Here is an 18,170-nt window from a genome sequence, read left to right as displayed (position 1 = left end):
CTCGAAACATTTTCTTTTTTCATCTACCTACTATACAAATATCAATTGTATAAGATATGAAAGAAGAATTAATATTACCAACATAGAAATATACATAATATATTCGTTTTGAAATAAGTAGGATATAATAATGCGACGGTTATCGCCAAGAGAATATCGGTGAGAGCTAATTTGAATCGTGATTCATGATGGCATCGATCGGAATCGATGATAATGTGTTATCGAAATGCATTCGAGCAAAGGGGTTAAAGGGACGAGGGGTGAGGTCAATCTGAATATATTCGCGCCTACCATCAAGGACACCAAAACGGAGATTATCTACTCTTTAGCAGAAACCAGCTCAATTATGCAAAGTTAATTTACAGAGGAAGCCAACATGATAACTCTAAACTGGTTATGAAAACGAGATGCTATCTACGTCAAGCCTGGAATTCTCTCGTATAGAGCTGCTAGGGTACCAACTGGATATCTAGACCCGCCGGATTTGTTCTACTCAGGTGTAAAAAAAAATAGAAAAGGATATGAAAAAAGAAGAAGGATAGAGTTTAGGAGAAGGAAAATGGTGGGTAATTTGTAAGCGTGCGAGTTAACGAGCCCATTCACCGAAATGGCCATTCGTCTTTCCGTGGTAATGCAATCAGCACATTTCGAGTACTCTTTTGCATTCGTTTCTACTAGCTCGCCAAAACTCTTTTTCTTCTTTCTCTTATCTTCCTTTCATTCCTCTCTCTCTTTCTCTCTTTTTGGGTTAGACTCTGTCTTATATCTCGTTCTCTAATTACGTAAAGAATTAATGACTCGTCTCTCACCGTTCAAGCCGTTGTCAGACAAACTCGCATAGAAGATAATTAACTGCGTACCGATGCCTCTACAGCATCGTTATGCTCGCTGGAAACAGGGATTCCTTGTTTTCATCCCTAACCATTTTGAACTTTCGACTTTCCTACTTCCTCGCACTTTCTCCCCTGTCCCTTTTCGATTTTACACAAAATTCTCGTAAATCTCAACGCGTACGCTCTCTAGTACCGTAACGAGAGTCCTCATCGCGAAGGAAACCGTTGAGGAATATGGTCGAATATATGAAAGTAATAGAACATGAACGATGAAAACTAATGAACAGAATATATTAAAAACTAACGAACCTATCCTAATAAGTATATCATTTATAAACACATTGTTTTATATTATTGTTCGTTACTTGAATAAACAATAGTTTAATATTTGTTGTGATTATTTCGATTGCAATATGAATAGTTATCTTGAATGTGTATTCACTTTGTCGAATGGTCCTTCAATCGATTCTGAACAGATTGTTTTGGTACTGGAAGATAGTAGAGTTCTCGAAAGTGACTGAGGAAACAATGGATAACAAACGAGTAAGTAAACAAATAAAGAAGTAGAGAAAGGGAATAGATAAATATTCAAACTATAAAATCAACATTCTGTAGCGAAACCATTATTCCTATTCTCGTTTGAAGTCTCATCAGTACAAGGGCTTACATCTTGTTGTATTATAATAAGTAGATTATTTTCATCATAAATATAGAAATAATCATCGTAGCCAAACATTTTTTTTGTGAGTGTATTTAGGATCGTTATAAGTATAGCGTAGAAATCACTGTTGGAATTTCAAAGTAAGAACGACAAAAGGGATGCGATAAAAGTGTCTGATAAATTTCATTGTGGGCGTGGAATTGTGTGTATCAGGCATAAGATCTCGAGAGTAGTGAAAAAAATTCGTGGAAGTCTCTACTACTGCTTTTCTCGATACATTCTACCCTACTTCTCCTTTTTCGAAGGACGACGTTCTGTAAAATATGTAAGTCGAGGAGGGTAGCGAACTCGTTTACATGCGTAAAGGAAGAATAGTATAAAGGGAGGAGATAGTCTAACAACCATGTCGAGTCGAAATATGAAAGCAGACAGTAGTATTAATGTTGGACCGGCATTACTACCACGTGGATCGAAGAGTAGAAACACCGTCGTCTTCGACAACGACGACGACGATGACGACGGTACGCTGTGTAACGGTTCTGGACCATCTCTTACGAGAGACAGAACAGAGATTGCCAAGGTTACCATTGTTCCCTGTTAGTAGCCTTTTCAACGTGTGTATGCTAAGGGAGCTGCCCATTGTCTCCGGCCAAAAGTTTAATTCTCCTTCGTATTCTCTCACTCATTTGAAACCCCTTTCTCTCATCGTTGATAGGAACAATGAATAAAGATGGCTCGAGAGGAGGAAAGTTTCACCAATGTAAAGAGAAAAAGAGAGAGAGAGAGGGGTAGAAGAAAGAGAGAACCGACGAAATCTCTCACTCTTTATGTCGAAGTCATTCTCGCGTAGATCCTTCTTCGCAAGAGAAGTATTTTTACTTAAAAGTGGAAGAAATAGGGAAGAAAAAGAAGAAGTACTAGGTAGTAAAGAAAGAAGACTTCTTTGTGACTTTCTGCTCGACGCGAACAGCACTCCTCGTTCTAATTATGAACCTTCGCCGCATCTCGAATGAGTTTTTATACGGTCTTCCGACTGCGCACGCCTGGGGAAATGGATTACAAAAATTAGAGCGAGCATTCTTTCCTCATAGTCTTTTCAAACGCACGGCCGAACAAGACTTTTGAAAGAACGTTCCACAATTTTCTTACTTGGGAAAATATCTTAATCCGCTATGCTTTACTTTCGACAAAAATTATTCCGATTTTATTATAGTAATTGGAATGGTATGGAATGTTTAAACCAATGTATATGCGTTGAAACAATCTGAAATATTATTAGAGTGCATTAAAATATTAAAAAAATTGTTAATAAATCGAAAGGAATGTGTTTTGTTACATGAAAACATCAAGTATACGATCAGAGTACAGACCTTCTCGGAATTTACCTTCAGACTGACGGGTTGTGCTCTATCAAAATTCTTATATTCAATGTTGTATATATGACTTCCCGAACACTACACATGTGTATAACGGATATACTATTTGTAACAAATAGAAATTAAGATAAAAACGTTCTAATTTTAGTATTTTTTGAATTCTAATGTAGTTATTTTATCTCTTCTTCGCAGTGATGACTTCATCGACAACATTAATCGTCGAGAAAAAATCTTTACGAATGATTGCATTGATTACATTACTATTTAACAGTTATAGGAAATCCTACCAATGCCAAGTAATTTTCAAACTACGTATCGTGAAATGAAAAAATGCCAAAAAAAGTCAGACCGGATCGATTAGATGGATATCAAGCCGAGCCTGGAATCAGATAGATACTGGATCTTTGCCCAGACTCCATCGAAAAATCTCTGACAAAAATGGTCGTGCCAACGAGAACTCACATTCCTTTCAGACGGGGTGTTTATTTGAGGGTGGAGATCACGATGATACTGAATAGTAACGAGCCAGAAGAATACCCTTCACATCCGTGTTCGCTCATCCCTTTTTTACTATATATTATTAGGGATTTTCTAAATTGGATACACATTACATACAAAATTACAAGGGCTAATTTGTTTCGATATAAAACCATATAGAATATAACAAAACTAAATCCTATATTTATATAAAGTTGCATATCAGGAGAATTAATTAAAATAAATCAAATGTATAAATAATTCAACTTTGTATGTAAAAGTATCCAAAATCTTATGCAATCCATACTGTCTCATTGAACTTGTAAAAATGTTCAGTAAATTTTAACGATATTCATACGAGTAAAGAAAAAAGAATTTCGATGTGTAATATATTAGGGATGAACCCTTCTTGTCCAGATTCTGGATCGTTGCCCAACATCCATATAGAAGATTCTTGTCTGGTTCCTTCCATGCGAACGAGAAATAACGTGGCTTTCACGCAGAGTATTTGCTTCAAAGCACTTGTAGTCAAAGATTTTCTATGGTCGTAGATGGAACATCATTGAGAATAAAGCATATATGTTAGCTCATTCTTTATTTTATTTTTTCATTGTGGGAAAATCATAAAGTAGAACAATTTGGAAATCAAGAAGTCTAGTTGGCTCATAATAATTGTTGGAAGTTCGTCAAAGTTGATTTAGCCAATAGAAAACTTTTAAAACAATTTAATATATAAGTGCCAGTGATCCGATTTTGTACTGGTCAGACGTATCGATACGTAATCCTATCACGATAATCGATTTAGTACGTATTTAATATTGATTAAAAAACATATACAAATTATTTGAATAAATATTACAAAAGTAGTAATTTACGAATAAATTTGACCTAATATAAATATCATCACATCGATTTTACTCCTGCTTGATATATGTTCAAAGAAAAACGGAATATTATAGAATAAACATTTGATCAAGTTTTAGTTATATGTTTTTTGCTTTTTTCTACTTTTAACTTAAATACTATAAAGAAAAAGAGAGAGAGAGAGAGAGAGAAAGAGAAAAAGATGCGTTAGCGAGCTCGGATATGAATTCTTGTATTTTTATTTTATATCTAATTAAATTTCGTTTACTTTTCCTTTTATTTTATTTTTTTTTTCGTTTATATGTGAAACAAAAAATAAAGAAAAATAAGGATAAAGGAATAATATCATTTCAAAACTCAAATTTTCTTTTTATACTTTATGCAAATATACATACGATAAAAGCATTAACAAATCTATAATTAAATCGCAAATTTAATTTCGCCAACGTTGCTGTTAAAATAGCTACGTTTCAAAATTACGACGCATATTTCAGACGAATCATTCCTAGATTCCTAGACCACTTCTATTCAATTAATAGTTATACGCTTGAACGATTCCTCACGGAGATTAAGTATAAGCTATTATTGAAACGATCGTATTGCGAAAGAGCAAAGTACAATTTAGTAATTGTACTTACTTGAATCGAATAATGGAATATTATAGTTGTGGAATTTTCTATTCGATATATTAACCAACTTTTAATTAAAACTTTATATAAGACTAATAATTCTCGTTGATTCTAATAATCACAGTATACTTTGATTATTTTAGATCAACGTAATTTACATTAATCGCACATCAACTAGAGAAACGATTATATTTGTATCAATAAATTTAATAATCATTCATTATCATATAAATATTACAAATTTTTAGTTCGTACTATGTAAAAGCATGCGAATAAGAACAAAAAAAATGAGACACTCAAACTAAAATAGCATGAATAAAGCGTAAATAGACATCATACAATTTAGTATCAAAACCGTCTAGCTTCTATAAATTATATGAAGAGTGTTCTTATATTTTAGTAGAGTGCACGTAAATGGACAAAGCTTTCTCTTTCTCTCTGAAAGTCCACTTTCGTTCTGCTGAAAAATCACATCGATAACAATGACAAAACACCAACGAAACTTCCAAACGATTTACCTTTATCATGCGCTCGTTCGCATATTCGAAAATTACACGATTCTCGAGCGTATCGCAGTGCACAGGTGCAATTCATTTGTTACGCGTCGTATCTAGAGATTACCTCATTAATGGGAATTCATGCACACTGCAATTCTGATTTTCCGTCGATGATATAATATCGGCACGTGCGAGAAATGTGCATTGACCGAGCATTCGATCTCTATATGATTACTATAGTTACATATATATATATATATAAAGTATGTGTAAAATGAAAATAGTAATAAAGCGTTACGATTGGTTGAACTTAAAAATAGTACTTCACGATGGCACTTGTAAATTAAACGAATTTGATTTTTCAAGTCTCGTACATATAACGATCTATAGTTTCCTTTAGCAGTACCAAAGAAAACCAATAAAATTAGAAATTTATGAGACTCCAACAAAGTACTACTTTTATCAACACCAGACACGTATTTCTTTCAATAATAAATACGACAAAAGACCGAAGCATTTTGTCAATAAAACGACGAGACACTTTGAACGAGCAACGAACATAGTAGAATTGTTTTTTTTTCCAGATCCCTTCGCAAAGGCCCTTTACTTCGAATAGCTTTCACTTGGCAATATGTCAGCCGGATACAAACTGCTAGATTGCGATTAAGTACGGTACGGAAAAATGGAGAAAGATCAATAAAAAAACAATACAACGAAAATAACTAAATACGATTCATTCTTTCGAAAGATTCCTAAAAACCTATCAATCGATTTTTTAACACTCTTAGTACACTTTGAAAAATTTCACATAGAATACACATAAGTCATAATCTCGTGAATTTACGAGAAAGAAAGAATCACGTTCTTTTTAAAGTTATTCTAGAAAAGGGATTAAACGTGCTTTCTTTCTCGAGATTCATCTAGGCCAACGATAAGCCGTAAAAATAGCGATGCTTAAAACTGCTACGTCAATATGAACTACTCGGTAAATTACTACTCAGTAGCCTTTTTCCTTTCTTTCCTCTCAAACCATCCTCTTTTCCTACCTACCCACCTACCTACCTACCTACCTAAACCAACTTCCTCCTCTTGCGTCCAAGTTGCCATTCCACAGTAAACCTTTTCCTTACATCGGCCGTTTCGTATCCTCTTCCTTCATAGGATTTCACCGAGTTTGATATTCTACCAGGAAATATATTGTAGTCAGATAAAATATATTATGTGTATGAGATATTATACCCGTATTACTTCTTCTATCGACCAGAATAGGAAATGGCTCAACAATGATAAACTGCGCACTTACGCGTAATTCGAAATGGATAGATCGATGCCAAGAGTTTTTCGGTTTATTCCTCTTACCTACCTATCTACCTATCTACCTACCTTTCTTGATATATAAGGAAAACACGATATAATTTATACGATACGTTCTGTGAATTCGATGATTCAGATATTATAAGAAATACGCGTCGATGTCGAGCGAAATGGTGTTTGTCGATCGCTTTTCGATATCATGAATCGAGAATTTTGCAATATTTGCAATAGCTATATCTGCATAAGAGTATTTTCATAGATTTATTTAAAAGAATGTATTTATGTTCATCGTATTTTAATACATTTAGTATTATTTCATTACAAATTTATGAATATTTCATCTTATCTTTCACAATTATATTTAATCGCATTTTACTAACAATAAGTCGAATTTAATAGACGAATGTATAATTTATTTCGAAAATCATGTATACATTTGTTTTATTGTCATTTTTAATTACGTGCATAAAATAAATATTTTATTTTTTATATATATTCTTTTTTATGTAATCTTTTTGTTTTCGAAAAAGTCAGTTATCAAAACAAATACTTATTATTTTTGTTCATATGTAGTTGTTTCAACCATTTTTCCACGATATTGATGTTTGTACAAAATTACAAATTCGATGATTCTATAAAATCGTTCAATCTGCGGTTACAATTATTCAAAAAGCCTTTTTTTTCACATTCAGCATATAAGCGGATAACCTATTATTAAATTGAAATTGTTAAACTCGTTCGAACAAAAGCTATTCTCCAATTTGTATAAAACAATTTTAATCGATTTTTTTATGACGAAATGAGGAATGCATTTTCCCATGAATTTTCTCGTATGAGAGAACTTAGAATGAGTACATCGAATACGATAAGGTGATTTACGTTAATCCGTGGAAACCCAGAAATGACAAAATACTTACATGCTTATTACGTTTAATATATTATTAAAGAAAAGCCGACGATATTATATTTGCAAACGTAAAAGCCAATTTATGGTTTTCTGCTTGCGTATGGAATTTATTTTTAGAATTTTATCGATAAACGTATATATAAAATAAAATATTCCTCTATTCGTTTAAAAATTATAAAAGATCCACTTCCTATTCATAGATTGAAAAAGAAAATACGTAAAAGACAAATCAATTGATGAATAATAATAATAATAGTACAAAAATGATCTTTTCTCTAGAAAATCACTAACTGATACCAAGTGAGCTTAAAGTCAAGTCATTCGTTCTGGCGGAAGTAATGAAAGGACGATGCACTGGTTTTGCGTCCAAGCTCTTGCCATTAATTTATTTGAAATTCTATTCTGTGGTCTCATGCGAATATCCCTAAACGGACTGGCTTTAATTTTCTACGTGGTCCGGGACAACTTGCATTAAATCCACCCGGATGACGATAAATTATTCGCTTCGAATTATATAGTTTTAGCTGATAGGAATATTCGTAATCTGTAAAACACCTAGTTACGTTAAACAAGAGTAAATTCTATTCATATTAAATAACAAAAATAAACAATTAAATATATATTTCTCTCTTAAGGCAAATAGTTTGATAGATAAGAGAAGAGTTCTAACTTTTATAATTTTTATATATTTTAATCGTTTATACGTAAGATATTAAATGTCAAATACTTCGTTCATTTATTTCAAAATTTTCGACTAAAAATGAGTTAGGAGAGAGAGAGAGAAAAAAGAAAGATGTAAAAAGTTTGCATTCACAAATACACACATACAATGCTGAAATTCCACGAACCGGTTTTGACTCTATAGGAAAAATGATATTTTATTTGCGAGTAGTCGACTTGGTAATGCTGCAAAGAGGATTTGGGATTGACCCGTAAAAATTGCCTTCTTTCGAGTAGCCTGAATTACAACTCTGAAGCTTCCTTATTTAACGATGCATTTATATTTTACTATTTCATTTTTAAAGCTGATTATGAATACTTAAAAATTAACTCGGTCTGGGCAGATTTACAAGTCAGTAATTTCCCTTCCGTATTCTTCAGCTTAACTCACCCCTTTAAAACAATACTTTTTCTGTTAATTTTCATTTAACATCGATCATATTTAAAATATTATTTAAAAAGAAATATCTTCCAAGTAACGAACTGTCCGGAATGTTCGTGTGCTAATTCATAATATACTAAAAATTTAAATATATATAATTATAAGTAATCATAAAATACAAAAATAATGTGAAAATGAAAATGTTTTTACAAATTGGTATAAATTTTCGAGATAACTGTATATATTTAAACATTTTGTTAAAATTTATTCCTAAATCCAAGCTCTTCGTTCTAAATTTCAAGCATTTACTTATTATGCTACGTTCGTAAAGCAAAGGACGTCCGTACAAGAAGGTAACTCGAAATTACTAGAGAGTAACAAGGTAAGCTACGGCAATTCCGAACTAGGAACTTTGCGTGCGGGTACTGCACGAATAATTATCGATGTGGTCGCATACTTCACACCTGACGTCATCTTTCAGCTCCCTTCGACCGAACTGAGCTTCGCCACTCTCGTTGGATCAAGAAAGACTTGTGGTTCTCCTTTACGAAGTAACTCTGACAAGTGTGCAACTAGGATTCCTCTTACTCCTAAAATACAACGATGGACATTTTGATCCCAGTTTGATCGATAGAATTTCCCCCAAAATCCCAAAAGGACCGAACTACAGTTTTCTACAAATCGCAAACAATTATATCACGAGAAAGGAGAATTGTGCTAGAACAAGTAGATCTGGGAGAAACGTGAGCGATCCTCTAACGATCGGATTTTCTCTAAATTACAGACTCTATCTTGGGGAAAACATTTTATGATCTGAAATATCAATGTTTGAAATAGTTCTTGTGTTAGTTTATTGGGGGTGCACGTAAAATTTACTATACCGATTTATCGTGAACATTAAAGATATAAAATAACATTAAGAATAATAAAAATGAAAAATCACGTTACAAATTTAGCAAATTTTTATAGTTAAAATATTTGGAATTTATCGAAAATATTTGATTTTGTTTAACAGTGTAGACTTTGGAATGCTGGTAAAAAAAACGTACCTCGTTTTTTAGTAGTCCTCAAAGTCTGAGAGCAATTTGCCAATGGGCCTCGTTACGGAGCTTGCACCGTCAGCACAATAGTGTTTTCAGTTTGGAAATAGGAATAGGCTGAGAATGGAAATAACCGTGAAAGAGGAGTTTTCTAGTTTCATGGGGTATATAAACGAAAAAAGTCGATACATTACTGAAAATCGACATTTGTGGAGCAACGCTACTAAAATATATTAATTGTTTCTGATTTTGAATGAAAAATAACGGATGGGGTGAGAAAATGAAGAAAGAAGAATGATGAATAAAAGAAGAAAAATTCACAAAAATAAAACGGAAAAGAAAAAGAATTAATTGTGGACGATTATACTCAACGAAATGAAGAAGGATTGTTTAATAATAAGAAATCGATTACTTTCCTTACCTTAAAATATCTCTCGTATTGGAATATCGAAAGACTTCCGTTTCAATTGTTACTATTTCATTTTTATCGTTAGATCTAACTATTCGATCTACCGACAAAATTAGCTATTGAAATAAAACGTGTAGTATTGACGAAATTAAAAAGAAATTAAACTTCGTCTTTTTAAATTATAAATCAAGTACACCGTCCATCCATCTGTCTGGTTCTAACTTATCGAAATATTTCAAAGTCAAGGAAACGTGCTTGTATCGTACAGCACTTAGCAACTATCGAAAATGTGAGAACTTAATTAGCTAATTAAGAATATGAACTTATCGTTTGAACGTATCGATAGGTGCAAGATAGATTGCTCGTAAAAGGTTTGATCAGGAGAGAAGAATCTATAACCGAATATATTTGCTCTTATTAAGTTTAACGAGAAAACTCGTTTGTGAGTGCGATATAAAACGTATATACTGGAAAGACATTCGTCGGGCATCGAATATCAAGATTTTCGGTGATACTTAACGACGTTCGCGCGTTCGTTGGTACCACGAACACCTCTCGAAATTGGAATGGCAGTTCCGTTCTTGCTATCGTAAAAGTAACGGGAATAGAATCAGGTGAAGCTTTACGAAGCCGACTACTATTGGGCTTGCTAACTTTTATGACCCCCCCACCCACTCAAGTCTTCGTTCTCGCCTGTTCCTCTCCATACAACTACCTTCGAATACCATCTCCAGACTTGCAATCGATCGATTCTCCAAATGTCTTCTAACTTTTCCAATAGAAATGTGAAATCTTCACTGAATCATTATTATTATTACTATTATTATTGTTATTATTATAATTATCATTATTATTATTCGAGGAATTGAAATTGTTGTAAGTTCAACTTTTCTTATTTATCGTTAATTTTTATTATTTTTTTCTTTTTTCTTGTTTGATCGTGTAATAAAAAATGGCTTGCGCTGTAAAAAGAAAAGAGAGAGAGAGAGAGAGAGAGAAAAGTAGTACAAGTCGAAATAGACGCGTCAGCTTCAGATGATGCATGCTAGTATTTTTGTTTGTTTAGCCGATTTTTTGTTACTCGACTGGATTTAGCTCATATAGCTAGCTAGCTAGCTAGCTAGCTGACTCAGTATGAACGACTCCACTTCAGCCGCGTTGCATACCGACAAGCTTCCCCTGCCTTTTCTCTTTATAATTGCGAAAAGTGAAACGAACATACTTCAAGCTTTATCGCTTTCGTAGATATATATTATATACGTATACACAATTTTTCGAATTGTTTGTAACTAATAAGTTGTAAACCGACTGGACGAATATCATATCGCAATATTGAAATAAATATTCCTATTTTACGTTTACCATGAGATATTTATATTTTTCAAAAAGATAAATGTATATAAGCGAGATATAGAAAAAGTTACATTCGGAGAGAAAATAAGATAAATGATTGTTTATACCATTGTTTCAAACCAAAGCTAGAAATAAATCAAACATATTCTTATCTGGAAATTTTATTGTTTGTTCGTTTCTCTTTCTTTTTTTTTCATCAAAAGTAAATTCTCACGTTCAATTTTAAGAAACTCACCTAGTATGTATATACATATAAAATCAGTCAGTGTACGAAAGTAAGAGCAAGGGCATATCTCAGCAAGAAGCCGTTGAACGTCTCTCCGTACCATCCTGAGTCAATAGAACAGTCGAGAGCTACGCGAAGGGGTGCACTTTCAACCGGAAGATAAGGTACTCCTTACTCGAAGGAAAGCCTTTTCGAATGTGAGACCAATTCCACAATTCCAAGGGAATTCTTCGGAATGTTGGTTCCCGGAGTTTCCCTCTACTAGAAGATTGATCCAAGGTCGAAATCGTATCGATTTACTTGTACCAATGCTGGTATTTCTTCCTGAGATCTACCCAATGCAAATTTAACATTCTATTTCATATTATTCGATGAAATCGAATATTTCTCTAAAATAAAGTTTACTTATAATATGTAAGCTCTAAAATGTACGTATTCTATTAATAAAAATTATTGTTATTCGATATTTAGTTTAACAAAAAAAAATATATTAAATATTAGTTATTAGGAAAATGTATAATGTATGCACATTTTTCTACTACATAAATATATATGATATTATAATAATATATAATTTTTCTTTTTGGTTAATACAGATATTGTCGACAATTGTGTCACATAACGCTTTAATAATCGATAGAATATTTAAAGGAGAAAACAGAATAGGTCAGCCGCAACCAAAGCCGCAGTAGCATTGCGGACCCACTTGCAGTTGCAGTTACAGTTACTGTTGCGGAATACATTAACATGTTACAATTACATTTACAATTAGATGTTACGTGTTACGATGCCGTTTCACAACGGAACTGTCCTATCTTGGCCTGAACTGATTCTTACTGTGGTGTAAATGTGTTTGTATGTCAGTTTAGAATGGTAGTGCATCTAAATGGGAGTTATATCTTTAATGACTACACGGTTTTAAAAAGAATCGAAATCTTTTTAAAAAGATATGATTTTGAAAAATTTTCGTTCTAATCATTGATAAGTACATCTATGTGAGTAATACAAAGTTTCTTTCAGATTTTACCTTCAGATCTTACCCCTTTAAGAATACTGGTTATATTAAGTAATAACATTAAAGTCATTGTAATTTAATTCAATTTTATAGTAGCCGTATATACTTACCGTATATTTTACGAGTATATTTATCATCTCCTAATTTTTCTTACACAACGTGGATAAACATTTTTTAAAAATAGTGCTACACAGTTAACAGATTAACGATATCAACGTTGTAAAATCTCTAGCGATGCGTGAAGCTGAAAAGTAAAAAATAAAAAAAATAAAAAAGAAGAGAGAGAGTAAAAAAAAATAGAACAATGTGCAATCGTGAAAGTAGCGGAAGAATGCTCGAGGAAAGAACTAGAATTTACTTATCGCGTAGAGTTTTCAAACAGGCTAACATCAACAAGAGCAGTATCCACTTTCTAGTGTCTCTATGTTCTCTATAGAATTAATTTCAATGAAATTCACATTTTTACTTTTTCTTATTTTGTAGTTTTACATATATGTATTTAATTATTATTGTGCATACGTATATGTGTACACATCTATTCTATATTTTCTACTTTTAATTAAATTTTATTTCTATGGATACCACTGTCCAAATGTATTCTTCCTATTTGACTCGTAATTTATTATTATTAATAATTACTTTTATTTTAACAATAATTTGAGAAAATAATAAGATAAAGAAAGATAAGAACAGATATATAGAACAGAATTAAAAATGAAAGAGAAAGTTTAGGAAGAAAAAGTTTGTTTCTTCGTAGAAACATCGTCTTAGTTTCTACAATTTTCTATTCCATTTTCTTCTCAAAATGTATTCCTAACTTTATATTATACAAAAGAGAGAGAGAGAGAGAGAGAGAGAGAGAGAAAAGAGAAAAAGACTAAGAAATATTTCAAGTCTCGGATTTTATTTAAGTCCGAGGAAAAGTCTGGCGGAAACGTTAATTAATTCCCGTTACATTAAATGGTCCCATGTCCGTCATCTTCGAAACTGGGTTACTCTACGATATCGCTAATGAATTAATTATTTAATTGATAATTTAATTATAAAAATAATTGCTACGATCGCTTGTTAATAAACGCTTTAGATTAAAATAAGGCAAATCTGGAAAAGAATTAATTGATTGGATGTAAATTGTGTTTGACATGCGTGCTACTATAAATCGTTTCAATTATATTTTTGATGTTCTATGTAAATTCTTTTAGAAATATACACAGGAATTATATTCAAAAAAGAAAAAGAAGATATCAAAATAAATAATAGAAAAATATATTAACCTAAACTAAATATAACAGTAAAAAGACAATCTTTCGAATTTTATCGAATGGAAAAACATTTATATGCGAGTGCAAAGTCTTACCAATTTTCTTAACGGTAGCCAAGGGGAACATAATAAAATAAAATAGTATCGGATTGTTCGTTTTTTTTTTTTGAACGTCAAATTTCGTTCCATCCTCTACTGACTTTTTATAGTATTCATGTAAAGGAAAACAAAATGGGATAAGATCCCTAGATACGCGCATATGTTTTTCAACTTGCAATCTTGTTCGTACGAGGATGAGAAAATTTGATCAAGGAGAGAATAGGTGTATTATAAACGAAACTTTGTACTCTTTTACTCGATAAACTTAAACTCTATACCGGCTATTAGTTTTTCCAGCTATTACTTTGGCTCTTTGGAAAAGTTCTACGTGATGTTTACTACTATCCTTTACTTTGTAATAGTTTAAAAAAAAAAAAAAATAAGAGAAAAAAGTAAAAAGAAGTTTTTTCGTAGTTAGCAAACGTTAATTTTAATCAAGATAACGTTAATTATATAACTATCTTTATCTCTTTTATTTAAAATATTATTTATAGTATTATTCGTGCAACGAATGATAAAATTTCAATGCTAATTATTAATAATTAATAATATTAGATACGTAATTATAATTAGAGTTATTGCGATGTACATTGAATTTTAGTATACTAATATAGGTACTAATGTTTGTTAAATGATCGTTTCGTTATAATTTATGTACGAATATACGTAAATTCTAATGAAAGATAGGGATAGGAAATGAGATGTTCATGTTACAGAATAATAATTATAATTTGAAATGTTGTTATTAATTATATATAAAAAAAAAAGATTTCAAGTGTTAAATAAACAGCTACATTTCAATTTAAATGGTATTTAAAAAAAAATGATCGTTAGTGAGAGAACACGTGCTCTTATCGTGAAAAGTTTAGCGACGTATGTACTTGAAATACTTCCACGTCGTGTACCGAGTGGAATAACGACCCTTAGCCCTTAATTACCACTTTACCAAGCGGACAAGCGTTGCGACAAGCAGGGTCTCGTTGAGTTAGTAGTTTCAATAAACGTATGAAATATCACGAGTTTCTAGAAACGTACTCATTAATAGACTTGGCTTAGTGACATCTGCTCTTTATCCAATGCCAGTACATCTGTATATATAAAAATAAATGATATTAGCGGTGTAGTATGCGTAAACGATATATGCGAATCTATGTGACATATCAGTTAACGACCATGTTTGTATTTACGTTACGTTTCAACAACAACAACAACAATAACAACAACATCAACGTTCACCAGATATGAGATCCTATTTTTCTCTTCTATTTTCAATTTTAAATGAATTCTAACAAATTACTTTTAAAAATATTTAAATATTTTAGAGGAATAAAAAGGAATCCTAATATTATACATAGGGGCTACTGTTAAATGTTATCATAAGTAATAGTAGCAATATAAAAAAAAAGAAAGAAGCTGATAAAAAAAAAGATCAATAATGAAAAAAAAATTGGTCGGTTATTTTTCTTGTAGAGGAAGGTGGGGGAAAAAATAGGGAAGGTCGTAGGAATATGAGTATGTGAATGGAGATGGAAGAGGGTTAGAGGGGTACCTATCGGACAGCTATTTTGCAAGTAGATACCTGACATTCCCTCGGGCTACCATAGAGAACCCGCATATGCGCAATCCGTAGCACGTTCGAATGTTACACTTACACAAAGAAGGGAGAGATTGTATGCGCGGCGGGTGGCTCATTGCTCGTCAATATACGTGCGTGCATTCATGCCCGCGGCCGGTGTGTTCTCGATCATATCTCACCCCGAGGAACAGTGGCGGCAGCCGAGGAGGTGGTTGGTCGACCGACCAACACGTCCCTACTAATTAACAATCGCTATTAGCCGACTTGGTCAATTGTACCTGAATTATTCTACCTGTGATGCCTTACCAATTCTATCTAGGGACATCCGTGCACCACCAGAGAATGGTACAAAAAATGTTGCTCATATTTCTTCTCGTATATTATTCGAAAAATTAGAAAGGTAAAAATAATAATAAATTTTAAATAACTCTCAACGTTTACATATTTAATCTATTACGAGTATACGTCTATCAAAATGACACAATGAAATAAAAAGAAATGATCTATTGTCGATAGATAGTATTGAAACATTGTTGGTCTATGGAGTGAATTAATTGAGAGTATAGGATCTGAATTACCCAGTTATTGCATGCAGGTACCAACGTCTTTGACCGCATTTGCAGAAGCCGATAGTATTTACCTTAGACATCCCCGATGAAGGTACAATAAAGGAACGATCTAACACGTTGAATCTACAGTACCTCAAAGCACTGGGAAGGTTTGTGTGAATTTAACACACCTATACGTATATATATATATGTATACACATGTATGCATATGGGTTAATAGCGGTCAAGACCGATAACGTTGGAAATTGCCTAATCCTTTGGCTAATCTCGCTTCAAATTAGTAATTAGAATCTTTAGATAAATTCTGACGAAGCTATAATACTTTATTTAACCATTAATGAGTGTAACATTTTCTACGAAATTATTGACATGAGCCATGTTGAGGGAAACACGTTGAAACGGTATAACTCGTATAACAGGTTTAACGTCTACGAAGGTGTTCACGTTTTGCAATCCCGAAAGTAAGATAGGACAGGAGCTCCCTTTATAGCTGACACGGAATCACTCCGAAATATTCTCTGACATATCGTTTTGGTGTCCGAGCGTAAAACGATAGGAGATTTCATGGTTCTAACATTTGAACACTTAGTACCGTGGAGTACACTTCCAAAGATTCTTGCATGGGAAACATCAAAAAGACATAGTACAGTCGTTATTTTAAATGAATGCGAATGTTTCCCAGAGTTATATCTCATCGAATATTGAGAGCAATTTCCATGTTATTAGAATTTCATGGTTAATTCCAATGGTATTTAGAATTACATGGAATTAATAAATTAATTCCATGGTATTTAGAATTTGTACCATTACCCAGAAAAGTCCTTTTGAATCTAACACGATACGGCCGTTTTCAAAATCATGATTGACGATAACGTTATCTACGTTATCTACGATGAGATACAATTTTCTATCTGACTACGCTTCGTGTCATATCACCAATGAAATTTTATCGGATAACCTTAATTTCTTTAAATTAATAAAACGAAAATCAACGGGCGCATAATCGTTTACGAAATAACATTTCACTTTATGAGATATATGTGGTATAACGTTTGATCAAAGTAATGTGTTTTTCACAAACCACTCATAGCTAACATAGGTTTTATTTTATTTCTTTGAGCTTGCTTTTGACGTATGTATGATTATGCAGTGAAAATGTATTCAATCTAAAGGAATAAATCGAAGTAAAAGCGAGAAATGGACTGAAAGTTTATTCTTTTCAATGCAAGTAAAGTGGCATCGTTCAAAAATGAATGGATTCGATTGACGAAGTATAAGTACAATCAGACATAGAAATATTTCGACGTTTTTACAAATTGAATATATTATCTATTTTTATTTTTTTTTATGTTAGGTAAAAAGTTGTTTGAATATGTTAGTAGATACGAATAAATAATTATATTATATTTAATAGGTAAACATAAAAAACGACATCAAAGATTTTAATTTACCAAAATTATAAATATGTTAAAGTACGTGAAATTTTATTTAAACAGAAAAAAGAAAAGAAAAAGAGTTTGGATAATTTATTACGATTCAACGGCTGCAGTTTTGCGCTTTATTGAAGTTTTATTGATATTATCGTTAAGCCGGTATTTACGTATATTAATACTGGAGGCTAACTAGTTTGATTTTCGTACAGTTCCCGACAAGGGAATTTATCAGCTTCGAATTTTGGAAACAGGCTTTGTTGATCATTGAATCATTTGACCAACGTCAATCGCATATTGAATCAATCTCCATTGCTCGAGCATATTTACCTCACGTAGCTGTTAATAGGCGGGAAATACCTTGCAATGTGAACAGAATTTCAAATACGATATATTTACAAGTGAACGAAATGTAAAGTTACAATTGAAGTCGTAAGATATTCATATTACTAATTATATTACTTATATAGATATTAAAATTATTATTCCTCTCATTAATATTTAACAAATAAATTTAGTTTTCCTAATATTA

The sequence above is a fragment of the Polistes dominula genome, unplaced genomic scaffold, assembly GCF_049000335.1.
Source record: "Polistes dominula isolate Pdom_NZ unplaced genomic scaffold, Pdom_raw_medaka contig_31, whole genome shotgun sequence".
Lineage (NCBI taxonomy): Eukaryota > Metazoa > Arthropoda > Insecta > Hymenoptera > Vespidae > Polistes > Polistes dominula.
Note: the sequence above shows the minus strand (reverse complement) of the source record.